The sequence below is a fragment of the Bos taurus genome, chromosome 6, assembly GCF_002263795.3.
Source record: "Bos taurus isolate L1 Dominette 01449 registration number 42190680 breed Hereford chromosome 6, ARS-UCD2.0, whole genome shotgun sequence".
In the NCBI taxonomy this organism is placed as follows: Eukaryota; Metazoa; Chordata; class Mammalia; order Artiodactyla; family Bovidae; genus Bos; species Bos taurus.
In genome coordinates, this window is record NC_037333.1 from 9,896,466 (window position 1) to 9,909,966 (window position 13,501).

The following is a 13,501-nucleotide window of genomic DNA, read 5'->3' on the forward strand; positions in this document are numbered from 1 at the left end:
ATGGATGATTGTATATTATTTATCCTCACATAGGTCAAAAGCACAGTTCATAAATATAAAGGATGTTATGTAGACTGAGTGTTTGTGTCTACCCCAATTCATGTGTTGAAGTTTTAACCTCCAGTGTGATGGTATTAGGAGGTGGGGCCTTGGGGAGTTCATCAGTTCATGAGGGTGGGCCCCTCATGAGAGGGATTATAAATGGCAACCGCAGAGTGCTGTCCTATCTTTTCCACTGCCTTAGGACACAGAGAGAAGATGGCCATCCATAAATGAGAAGCAGATCCTCAACACTTTGCAGCCTCCTGAGTTGTGAGTAATAAATGTTAATTGTTTAAACCACCCATTTGGTAGCATTTTATTGTAGGAGTTCTAATGTACTTATTCTAATGAAACTTGTTCTAATGAAATTATTCCAGACAGAAGAACCAGGGGTAAATAGATTGTCTGAGGAAAGATTTTATCTCACTGCTATGGTAAGAAGTTTCATAAATCGTGCCAAGATAAATTTTAAAGTTACTATCAATAATTGTTTTCCAGTCTCCCCATTTTTAATTGATTGTTTTTACTAAAGTATTTGTGCACTATTGGTATAAATAACCTGTTTTGGGCTACTATACATTGAAAATGTGCTAAACTTTGGTTGAGTGGATGGTCATGAGGAGTTACATCTAAACTGATAAGGAGGATTTTACATTCTCTAGGTATCTGAAATTTGAAGTGAATATAGTAAATATATGAGATTTTTATTTTCTCACTTTAGGAGGGAATAAACATATTATGTGCATAGGTAGAAATGTCATCAGAGGGGGCCGACTCTTAGGAGACCATTACACACACACATATATTTTGTTTTTCTCTTCTTTGGAATTTTAGTTTTTGGGTCACAAAGCTTTCTGGGAACACTTTATCATCTAGTTTCTGTTATACTTATCCACTGGAATATGACCAGAAGTAATGTGTGCTTGTGATACCTCAGAATCCTAAATCACTGATTTACTCCCCTCTTTTTCCCCATCTAACCAGTAGACTTCTAAATAAAACAATGTGATTCTTTGACCAGCTTGACAACAAAAATGACCTAGAGGATTATGCAGCCTTGCAATAGAAGAAATCTGGACTCTAGAAGAGTTTATTTAGAATAGAGATGCATGCAGACCTGGATAATTCATATAGTTAGCTTCATGGAGATTAACAGTTTCTATCAATAAGCAAGTAAATTTGTAGCCATCTCTGGGCTTCCCTGGTAACTACTTTACCAGTAGCTCAGCTGGTAAAGAATCCACCTGCAATGTGGGAGAGCTGGGTTTGATCCCTGGGTTGGGAAGATCCCCTGGAGTAGAGAATGGCTATGCACTCCAGTATTCTGGCCTGAGAATTAGACTATAGTCCATGGGGGTCACAAAGATTCAGACACCACTGAGCAACTTTCGTTTCACTTGTTACAGTAACTCAGCTTTTGTTTTAACTGCTGAAGGGTAGTATAAATATAACATTTGAGGACACAGAATCCAGAGTCATGGAAAATATAAAATTCATGACTCAGAAAATTTGCATAAATCTTTTAAAACCTTAAGGCTTGAAAACTATAAAATCCATGGTTCATGTTGGGCCATACCTTGACATAAAAGGTGAGAATTTCCTAGTGATAAATGTCTCTCAAAAGTGAAACGCCATATTATCTTTTTTCTTCCTGTTTCAAATATAGAATGGAATTGGATGAGAAAGAGAATAGATTAAGTTAGGTTAAACAACAGAGTGAAATCAAAGAATAAAATGAAAGTCAGTGATACCAATACTGTGGGTTGTTTGGTAACATAAATCATTAACATACAGTCGGAAACCCCTCTTAACTATAAAACTCCTAGAGGAGAACATAGGCAAAACACTCTCCGACATACATCACAGCAGGATCCTCTATGACCCACCTCCCAGAATATTGGAAATAAAAGCAAAAATAAACAAATGGGACCTAATTAAACTTAAAAGCTTCTGCACAACAAAGGAAACTATTAGCAAGGTGAAAAGGCAGCCTTCAGAATGGGAGAAAATAATAGCAAATGAAGCAACTGACAAACAAGTAATCTCAAAAATATACAAGCAACTCCTACAGCTGAACTCCAGAAAAATAAATGACCCAATCAAAAAATGGGCCAAAGAACTAAATAGACATTTCTCCAATGAAGACATACAGATGGCTAACAAACACATGAAAAGATGCTCAACATCACTCATTATCAGAGAAATGCAAATCAAAACCACTATGAGGTACCATTTCACGCCAGTCAGAATGGCTGCGATCCAAAAGTCTACAAGCAATAAATGCTGGAGAGGATGTGGAGAAAAGGGAACTCTCTCACACTGTTGGTGGGAATGCAAACTAGTACAGCCACTATGGAGAACAGTGTGGAGATTCCTTAAAAAACTGGAAATAGAACTGCATTATGATCCAGCAATCCCACTGCTGGGCATACACACTGAGGAAACCAGAAGGGAAAGAGACACATGTACCCCAATGTTCATCGCAGCACTGTTTATAATAGCCAGGACATGGAAGCAACCTAGATGCCCATCAGCAGATGAATGGATAAGAAAGCGGTGGTACATATACACAATGGAGTATTACTCAGCCATTAAAAAGAATACATTTGAATCAGTTCTAATGAGGTGGATGAAACTGGAACCTATTATACAGAGTGAAGTAAGCCAGAAAGAAAAACACCAATACAGTATACTAACGCATATATATGGAATTTAGAAAGATGGAAACAATAACCCTGTGTATGAGACAGCAAAAGAGACACTGATGTATAGAACAGTCTTATGGACTCTGTGGGAGAGGGAGAGGGTGGGGAGATTTGGGAGAATGGCATTGAAACATGTATAATATCATGTATGAAACGAGTCGCCAGTCCAGGTTCTATGCACGATACTGGATGCTTGGGGCTGGTGCACTGGGATGACCCAGAGGGAGGGTATGGGGAGGGAGGAGGGAGGAGGGAGGAGGGTTCAGGATGGGGAACACAGGTATACCTGTGGTGGATTCATTTCGATATTTGGCAAAACTAATACAATATTGTAAAGTTTAAAAATAAAATTAAAAAAAAAACTTAAAAAAAGTATGCTAAAATTCAGTATTAAATTCAAATGCTAAGTTTACTGACACCGCATATCAGTCATATATGTATATCACTCTTAACAAGATTTCTAAAACATAGAAAAAATATGGTACTGCCAAAGATGTTTTTAGATATATGCGTCTGAGTGTCGATTACTCAACAGAAAATTTTGAGCTGAAGATTTTATTGAAGTTAACTGAGGAAAGTTGATTTCCCTCATGCTTCTCTAACTGTTAAAAAACAAAAGGACTCAAAAACCTCACTACTCTGTTGCTGGTATGATGACTTCATAATTTCAATAATTTTTTTCTCTGTGTGTTTAAATTTTCTGAAAAATTATGTGTACTCTTTAATCAAGAAAAGGAAAATAATACATGTAGAACTCATAGCAGAATGTTATATTGTTACATAAAGTTTGCTTACTGAGTCTTTTATTGAGTAACAAGGTCCTATCTAGATTTTATACTAAATGTAAGATCTGAATCAGATATTTCTACTAAGAACTAAAGCAGTGACTGCTGGGCTGGGAATATTATAATTTTTATTTTTATTTCTTTTTAAGGAGAGAAGACAATATTGATAAGAAAAAAGTAATCGAGGATGAAGTGATAGGGTACATAAAGCAAAAGGAAGGCTGGTGTTGACAGATATATTCAGAAGGAATATGAAAGGACTTTGGGTATTCTTACTACTGAGAGTCAGGAAGGAAACAAAGACAATTTAAATCCTCACAGTAAAATTTCCATTTTAAAAGATTTTTAAAGCACTGAATCTTCTGGATCCTACATAGAAAAAATTCCTCCTCAAGTAAAACTCTATATAAAATATATTGTGATAGAAAATTTTGGTATATGATATGACAATCCTGTAAATCCTCAAAAATACAAATAGGAAAGGATTATTTTTTATTTGCTTTTAGAGCACATTTGAGGTACATTACTGTATATGAGATATGTAAAAATGTTACAGTTCTTCTTAATATTTTTAGGGTCTTTTGGTTGCTTAGTAACAGGAATGGAAGGAGTGGTAAAAATAGGTCACTAGTAAGTGAGGGATATTCTTGTTTTTTTTTATGTCAGGAAATAATAGATATAAATCATGGATATGTTGTGTATTACTCTGAGACAGTCAAAGCTCTGTGTGCATTACCATTTTTTTTTCTGTCATTCTTACCCCTTCTAGAAGGGGAGATGTTAAACATAAAGTAAACCATTCCTCTTATTTTTCCATAAATGTTAACAATTTTTCTTAATAGCCTATGAGGACTTCAAATTATATATGAAATGAAATAGCACTAATTGCACATTTGGAGGTACTGTCAGTGTTTAATGCAACAATAATCACTATTCTGGGACTTCCAAACACAAATGAGTCATTCTTTTTCTGCAAACAAAATGAAATATAAAAGTTTTGATTTTATGTTAATGGTAAATGTAAGTATCTAGGACATTTAATTTAGACTGATTTAGGTAATCACTTTGCAGGTGTGCTACATTAATTATAATCACATTAGTTTAGTGATATTCTAATTATGTATTTGCATAACACGATTTAGCCTGAAACTGATGAGGATTTCTTTTCTTAGATTTTAGAAGACACAGAGGCACTATAATGTTTTATTTTCTATGCTGAAAAAGAATGACATTGGGTTCTGTTTCCAGATATTCTGAATAATTATTATTAACTGTGAACAATGTACATTTTTAAAAATCCAAGTATCCAGAGGAACTGACAAGCAACCAAAATGAAAACAAAACAAACCCTAGGAATGAATATGTCATTAAAAGAAGGTTACTATATAATAGAATATTTACATTTATATGGCCTTATACATAAATGCACACTGAAGTTTGTACACTAGAGAGCAAGCAGAAATCCAGCAAAAAGCCATGGCATTGCTGGTTACAAAATCAAGAGCTTGTAGAGCTGTTGCTAAAAAAACGGGATGGATTCTAGTAAGGAGAGGATCATAAAAGGGGAAAGTTCCACATAGGTGGGAGTGATATCAGGCTTCAAAAAGAAAAGGAATAACTGAAAGATTGAAGAACCTAAGCAAAGAGTTCAGCTGCATTCCACTACAGGGAAGACAGCATTTGGAGTTTAAGTCCAGTATAGATAAATATTACATAGACCAACATCATTCATATGCAGAAGACACTAACACAATATGCAGTATCTAGTCTAAAAATGAACAAGAAGCAAAAATATTAGGCATGAGAAGAAATTTTACACTATAGGTAAGGAAAAAAGCAGTCAATAAAAGTGGGCAAAAGAATTGCAATTTGCAGTTAAGAAATTAAAGAAAATATGGATATAGAAATTAATAGGTCAGTGGTCATGTATTGATGTGATAGTTGGACTGTGAAGAAAGCTGAGCACCAAAGAATTGCTGCTTTTGAACTGTGGCGTTGGAGAAGACTCTTGAGAGTCCCTTGGACTGCAAGGAGATCCAACAGTCCATTCTGAAGGAGATCAGCCCTGGGATTTCTTTGGAAGGAATAATGCTAAAGCTGAAACTCCAGTCCTTTGGCCATCTCATGCGAAGAGTTGACTCATTGGAAAGGACTGTGATGCTAGGAGGGATTGGGGGCAGGAGGAGAAGGGGACAACAGAGGATGAGCTGGATGGGGCATCACTGACTGGATGGACATGAGTCTGAGTGATCTCCGGGAGTTGGTGATGGACAGGGCGGCCTGGCGTGCTGCGATTCATGGGCTCACAAAGAGTCAGACACATCTGAACGACTGAACTGAACTAGTACAAAAATAGAAATTGTTTTTAAAGATATGTAAATTATAGAAAAAATGTACAGTACCTGTAAAAAAAATCTAATGGATAGAAATAACAGTAGATTGGAGGTAGCAGAAAAGTGGATAATTGAAATAGAAGATAGTTTATAGATATTGAATATGCATGAAGACTTAAAAACATTAAGAAAGGCACATCACTAAGATGTGAAACAGTATCAAGCATTTAGCATATGTGTCATTGGAATTTCAGAGGCAATAGGAAAAAAAAAAGGGATTTTTTTTTAAAGAGTAGAAAATTCCCAAATTTTATGAAAAACAAAAACTTTCATATGTATAAGAAGTTTATTAACCCAAAGCAAGGATTTTTATCTTAACCCAAAAATAGTAAGAAAAAAATAGGTGCAACATAAACTAATTTTAAAAATGGAGAAAATTTGCCAAATAGTTGAACATAAACACCATATTAAATATAAAGTAACAATGAAATAAAGGAAGGCTTGATTACCTTATATAAAAAATTGGAATACAGAGGACAAGTGGAATTTCTTTATAATTCTTAAAGAAAAACTTACGAAAATATATTTTATATCCATTTAAAACCTATCAACATAGAATTGACATGATGTGATTTTCTTATAATGACATAAAAGAGAGTTAATCATCACCCAGAACAGTAGTGGCTCAGATGGTAGAGGATCTGCCTGCAGTGCCACAGACCTGGGTTTGATCCCTAGGTCTGGAAGACCCTGGAGAAGAGAATGGCAACCCACTCCAGTATTCCTTCCTGGAGAATTCCATGGACAGAGGAGCTTGGTAGACTACAGTCCCCAGGGTCACAAAGAGTTAAACACAACTGAGCAATTAACGCTTTCACTTTTAAGAACCAGTTCAGTTCAGTTCAGTTCACTTCAGTTGCTCAGTCACTCTTTGCGATGGCATGAACCGCAGCAGGCCAGATCTCCCTGTCCATCACCAACTCCTGGAGTTCACCCAAATCCATGTCCATTGAGTCAGTGATGCCATTCAACCATCTCATCCTCTGTCATCCTCTTCTCTTCCTGCCCTCAATCTTTCCCAGCATCAGGGTCTTTTCAAATGAGTCAGCTCTTAGCATCAGGTGGCCAAAGTATTGGAGTTTCAGCTTCAACATCAATCCTTCCAATGAACACCCAGGACTGATCTCCTTTAGAATGGACTGATTGGATCTCCTTGCAGTCCAAGGGTCTCTCAAAAGTCTTCACACCACAGTTCAAAAGTATCAGTTCTTCAGCACTCAGCCTTCTTCACAGACCAACTCTCACATCCATACATGACTACTGGAAAAACCATAGCCTTGACTAGACCAACCTTTGTTGACAAAGTAATATCTCTGCTTTTTAATATGCTGTCTAGGTTGGTCATAACTTCCCTTCCAGGGAGTAAGCGTCTTTTCATTTCATAGCTACAGTCACCATTTGCAGTGATTTTGGAGCCCCCTCAAATAAAGTCAGCCACTGTTTCCAGTGTCTCCCCATCTATTTGCCATGAAGTGATGGGACCGGATGCCATGATCTTCGTTTTCTGAATGTTGAGCTTTAAGCCAACTTCTTCACTCTCCTTTTTCACTTTCATCAAGAGGCTCTTTTGTTCTTCTTCACTTTCTGCCATAAGGGTGGTGTCATCTGCATAACTGAGGTTATTGATATTTCTTCCAGGAATCTTGATTCCAGCCTGTGCTTCCTCCAGCCCAGAGTTTCTCATGATGTAGTCTGCATATAAGTTAAATAAGCAGGGTGACCTTGCTTGTAAGTTAAATAAGCAAGGAGCCTTGACGAGCTCCTTTTCCTATTTGGAACCAGTCTGTTTCTGTGTCCAGTTTTAACTGTTGCTTCCTGACCTGCATACAGGTTTCTCAAGAAGCAGGTCAGGTGGTCTGGTATTCCCATCTCTTTCAGAATTTTCCACAGTTTATTGTGATCCACACAGTCAAAGGCTTTTTGGCATAGTCAAAAAAGCAGAAATACATGTTTTTCTGGATGTATTTTTTCGATGATCCAGCGGATGTTGGCAATTTGATCTCTGGTTCCTCTGCCTTTTCTAAAACTAGCTTGAACATCTGGAAGTTCACGGTTCACATATTGCCAAAGCCTGGCTTGGAGAATTTTGAGAATCACTTTACTAGTGTGTGAGATGAGTGCAATTGTGCGGTAGTTTGAGCATTCTCTGGCATTGCCTTTCTTTGGGATTGGAATGAAAATTGACCTTTTCCAGTCCTGTGGACACTATGAGGTGATAGCTCACTGTGATTTCAATTTGCATTTCCCTGATGATTAACAGTATTAATCATCTTTTCATATGCCTGTTGGCCATCTCCATTTCCTGTTTGGAAAATTGTATATTCAGTTCTTCTGCTCATATTTTGATTATGTTTTATTTTTCTTTTTGGATGTTGAGTTTTATGAGCTGTTTATGTATGTTGAATATTCATCCCTTATCCATCATATCATTTGCAAATATCTTCTCATCTTCTCCCATTCAGTTGTTTGTCTTTTCATTTTGTCAGTGGTTTCTTTTGCTATGCAAAAGGTTATAAGTTTATATGTGTAAAAGACCTTTACTACGACATTTGATAAAGGATTGAGAAAGAACAACAACAACAATAAAATGGAGAAATTGGAAAACATAAATGAAATGGGAACACTGAATGTAAAATAGAAACAGTGAAACAAATAGATCAAAGTAAAAGTTTATCCTGTAGTAAATAGTATGTATAGTGTATTTATTTTAGAAAAGTTACAAATTTTTGCTTAACTAAAAATTTGTGACATTTGAGGTCCACTCATTTGACTAAGTCACAATAGAATGCTAGATATATAATTTATATTCACTCAAAAATTTGATATAGTTGTATTTATTCTGGCATCTAGTATTACTGCTAAAAGTCTGCTGCTGCTGCTGCTGCTGCTGCTAAGTCGCTTCAGTCATGTCTGACTCTCTGCGACCCCATAGTCAGCCCACGAGGCTACGCCATCCCTGGATTCTCCAGGCAAGAATACTGGAGTGGGTTGCCATTTCCTTCTCCAATGCATTAAAGTGAAAAGTGAAAGTGAAGTCACTCAGTTGTGTCTGACTCTTAGCGACCCCATGGACTACAGCCCACCAGGCCCTCGGTCCATGGGATTTTCCAGGCAAGAGTACTGGAGTGGGGTGCCATTGCCTTCTCCGGCTAAAAGTCTAGAAGATTTAAATTAATGAGGCTTGAAACTGCTAAGTCAATTCTGAGAGTATCAATAAATACTATGTTGTAAAACAACCAACCAAACAAACAAACAGAAAAAACAGGAAATGAATGTGTGATACAGTATTATTAGAGCTTCCTGGTAGCTCAGCTGGTAAAGAATCCACCTGCAATGCAGGAGACCCTGGTTCAATTTGTGGGTGGGGAAGATCCCCTGAAGAAGGGATAGGCTACCCACACCAGTATTCATGGGCTTCCCTAGTGGCTCAGCTGGTAAAGAACCTGCCTGCAATGCTAGAGGCCTGGGTTTGATCCTTGGGTTGGGAAGGTACCCCAAAGGAGGGCTTGGCAACGCACTCCAGTATTCTTGCCTTGAGAATTCTCATAAACAGAGGAATCTGTTGGGCTACAGCCCATGGGGTCTCAAAGAGTCGGACATGACTGAGCAACTAAGCACAGCACAACACAGTATGATTAACTAAAGTACAGATTTTGTTCAGATTTCAAAAAAATATGCTAGTGTCCATCATTTGTTTTCATACCTTATTCAAGATTCCACATTGTATTTAGTTGCACTGAGCACCTTCAGCTGCATGCAACAAATTCTGATAAATTCTCTTTTAGATACCTTTTCATATCTTTTAGATCCCCATCAGGATAGTCCCTTTCTTTTTCAATGTGCTCAGTCATTTTTCAATGTGTTCAATATATTCATTTTCATTGTGTGTGTGTGTGTGTGTGTGTGTGTTAGTCACTCAGTCGTGTCCAGCTCTTTGCAACCTTATGTACTGTAGCCTGCCAGGCTCCTTTTTCCATGGGATTCTCCAGGCAAAACTACTGGAGTGGGTTGCCATTTCCTTCTCCACATTTTTATTCTCTTCTCTGTCAACTATTGACAGCTTCACTGTACACATAAATAATTCTTCTGGCGTTCTTGCCACTCATTTCTTTGAACTCCTTTCCTCAGATAATCAGGTTGTTCCCAGGGTGCAGAGAACACCTCAAAACTTACTATAGTCTTATATTCATATATACCAACTTGGGACCCACTATAGTTTCAACTCACTCCAAGAATTGCTCTCTCACCTAGGTCCTCTAACCTATTGTTCCTGCTTCTTTAGCATTGTTCTTCACTTCCTTGAATCTTTTTACACCTCTCTGGTCAATTTAAACATCATGATAAATCATTATAGTCACTTCCTTGTACATACTCTTAATTCTCTTTCCATGTCACAAGAAGAACATTACTCAATATAATAATACGGAATGGGCTTCCCAGGTAGCTCAGTGGTAAAGAATATACCTGCTAAACAGAAGAGGCGAGTTCGATCCCTGGGTCAGGAAGATCACCCAGAAAAGGAAAGAGAAACTCTCCAGTATTTCCTGGGAAATTCCATAGACAGAGGAGCCTGGTGGGCTACAGTCCACGTGGTTCCAAAGAGTTGGACACGAGTTAGTGACTAAACAATACAACCACAAAATAATACAAAATGTTACCATACACATGTGTGTGTGCACATTTATTTACATTTATTTTTACGTCTCAAAAATCTGGTAATTTTTCTAATGCACATTTTCACATTTAAATTGTATTAATTACTAGGAAATGATATAGTATTCAAATACTACAGTAAATAGTATGCAGTCTATAAGTAGATTCATTATTTGTTTACTTTAAATGTAAAACAATTCAACTGACTTTTATATATTATTTGAATTTCCAACTGATTTGCTAAACTCTCCTGTGTTTTAAAAGTATATATTATTTGGGGTTAATCATTAGATAATAATAGTGTATTAAAGTAATAAGAATTTTATTCACTCCTTTCTAACGTGTTAGTCACTCAGTCGTGTCTGACTCTTGGTGACTCCCTGGACTGTAGCCCATCAGGTTCCTCTGTCCATGGAATTCTCTAGACAAGAATACTGAAGTGGGTTGCTATTTCCTTCTGCACTCCTTTCTAATAGTATGTATTAATTATTTTTTCTAGTTTTATTGAACTTATTAGGGCTTCCAATATCATGCTGAATAGAAGAGATATTAATAGGTGTCTTTATGTTATTCATGATTTTAAAGGGATCACTTCTAATCTTTTTTAATTTAGGCCTAATTGCTTTGATGTGTTAATACGGAAAATGACATTTATGGATATTTAAAATAGTGTACTATCCAAGCAAAATGGGATTTAAAAATTTAGTGATTGTATGTTATCTTTAGACTCATTGTTGGTGTTAATTTATCTTTTTTTTTTTAATTTTACAACTTGAAATCTGAAAGAAATTGACCTGTGGCACATTGCCTGCTTTGGTTATTAGGTTAAGCTGATCTTATTGAGTTGTAAGGAATTTTTTCTTTTTTATCAAAAAAAGTAATATAAAATTAACAAATTTTAAGCTACACTCTTGGTGGAAATTTAAAATTGGTACAGCCACTATGGAAAAGAGTATGGGAGTTCTTTAAAAAACTAAAACTAGAGCTACCATATGATTCTGCAATCCCAATCCTAGGCATATATCTAGAGAAAAATGTGGTGCAAAAGGAAGCATGTACCCCAGTTTTCATTGCAGCACTGTTTACAATAACCAAAACATGGGAGCAACCTTAATGTCCATTGACAGAGCAGTGGATAAAAAATATGGTGTATATATTCAATGGAATATCACTCAGCTGTTAAAAGGATGGGATGCCATTTGCAGCAACATGGATGGACCTAGAGATTGTCATACTGAGTGGAGTTAAGTCAAACTGAGAAAGGGAAATATATAATATCTCATATATGCAGAATCTAGAAAGAAATGATATAAATGAACTTATTTGCAAAACAGAAACAGACTCAGAGACTTAGAGAATGAATTTATGGTTACTAAGAGAAGGATTGGGAGAGGAGATAGTTAGGGAGTTTGGGGTTGGCATGTACACTATATAACAATAATAATATTAAAAATAAATAAAATGAATAACCAACCAGGATCTACTGTATAGCACATGGAACACTGCTCAATGTTATATGGCAGCCTGGATTAGAAGGGAGCTTGAGGGAGAATTGTATATGTGTATATATGTGTATGAGTTGCTTTGCTGTGCACTTATAACTATCAAAACATTTTAATCAGCTACACTCCACTATAAAATAAAAAGTTGAGAAAAAGTAATATAAAATTAGGATGAACATTCCTTGAATTTAGGAGGATTTATCTTATGGAATTATCTGAGTCTGATATGTTCTTTCAGTGCAGATATTTAACCACTGCTTACATTTATTGAATTCTTATAGGACAGCTCAAGCTTTTTCTTAATTTCATTTTAAGTAAATTTTGTTGACTTTTTTTCTGGGCATTTCCCCATTTAAAATTAGGCTTAAAAATTCTTGGCATATAGTCATTCATAGTATTCTCTTACTATCTGTTCTATCTCTGCTTCATCTGTAGTGATCTCTGTCTCCCCTTTCTTGCATATCTTAGGTCTTTGTTCTGTCATTCTTACAAAAATGTTTCTTTTTGGTAGATATTTATGAGCTTTTAAAATGCTTCAGTGTTCTCTAGGAGAATGTAAAATGTGAGTGTGACATGATTCTGTATTTTCACTCACCCTTAATGTGTTAGGATTTCCCAGATTTAGACTGAACTGTATGAAAATAAAACTTGGCATATAATTTCCAGAAATAGTAGAGTTAAAGTATGGTCAATATTTCTTTAATAGGGAGATTACAAAGAATTCAGAAAGATCACCCTATAACTCTTCAAGTTAAGGTTAAGACAAATAGAAAAAGAGTTTACATCAGTTAAATTGAAAGTAGAGATACACTGTAGTGATTCTTTGTTCTCCTTATAATAGCAAACATGCCATGAAAGACAGGTTGTGGCACTAATTATTGTTTTCGGTCCCAAAGGGTATTGGATTTAGTGATCCATATTATGTTTTCTTAAAAAAAAAAAAAAAAAAAACAGATCAGAGATAACAATCAATCCAATACTATTTATAGCAAATAATATAAAAAATAAAAATATTTATCAAAAAAGAAACAGAGTAATGAATAAGAAAATGATATCTGTTTTCTTTTTCTTGCTGTGCTTTCCTGTTAAAGCTGCAAACACATACTTAAATATTGTCCCCATTAGGCAAAAATATAATTGCATATCTCAAGAGAAGAACAGTATGTGGCCATGATATTCTTCAGGCTAATAAAGTAGTGATGTGTGAGAAATTTGAGGAAATAATGTATATTTAAAATTACTGAATAAAATAGGAAAGTAAAAAAAAATAAAACACTTATGCATTGCAATATTGGTTTCTATCTTAAAGAATCTGTAGTTCTTTTAACAGATCTACTCAACACCCTTCAACACCCTACCATATATTAATATATTATTCAAAGAGTGGTGAAAATATATAACAACTTCAGCATGGCTTGTTA

General features: G+C 35.8%; 1 long non-coding RNA gene across 1 annotated transcript in view; it reads left to right on the forward strand.

Annotated features, from left to right (window-relative positions):
* The window catches only part of LOC132345473 (uncharacterized), a 333,207-nt gene that overhangs the window by 80,219 nt on the left and 239,487 nt on the right, over positions 1–13,501 (forward strand). The window contains exon 2 of the long non-coding RNA XR_009494816.1: positions 245–312. This is a non-coding gene — a long non-coding RNA (uncharacterized lncRNA). The remainder of the gene's footprint in view (positions 1–244; positions 313–13,501) is intronic.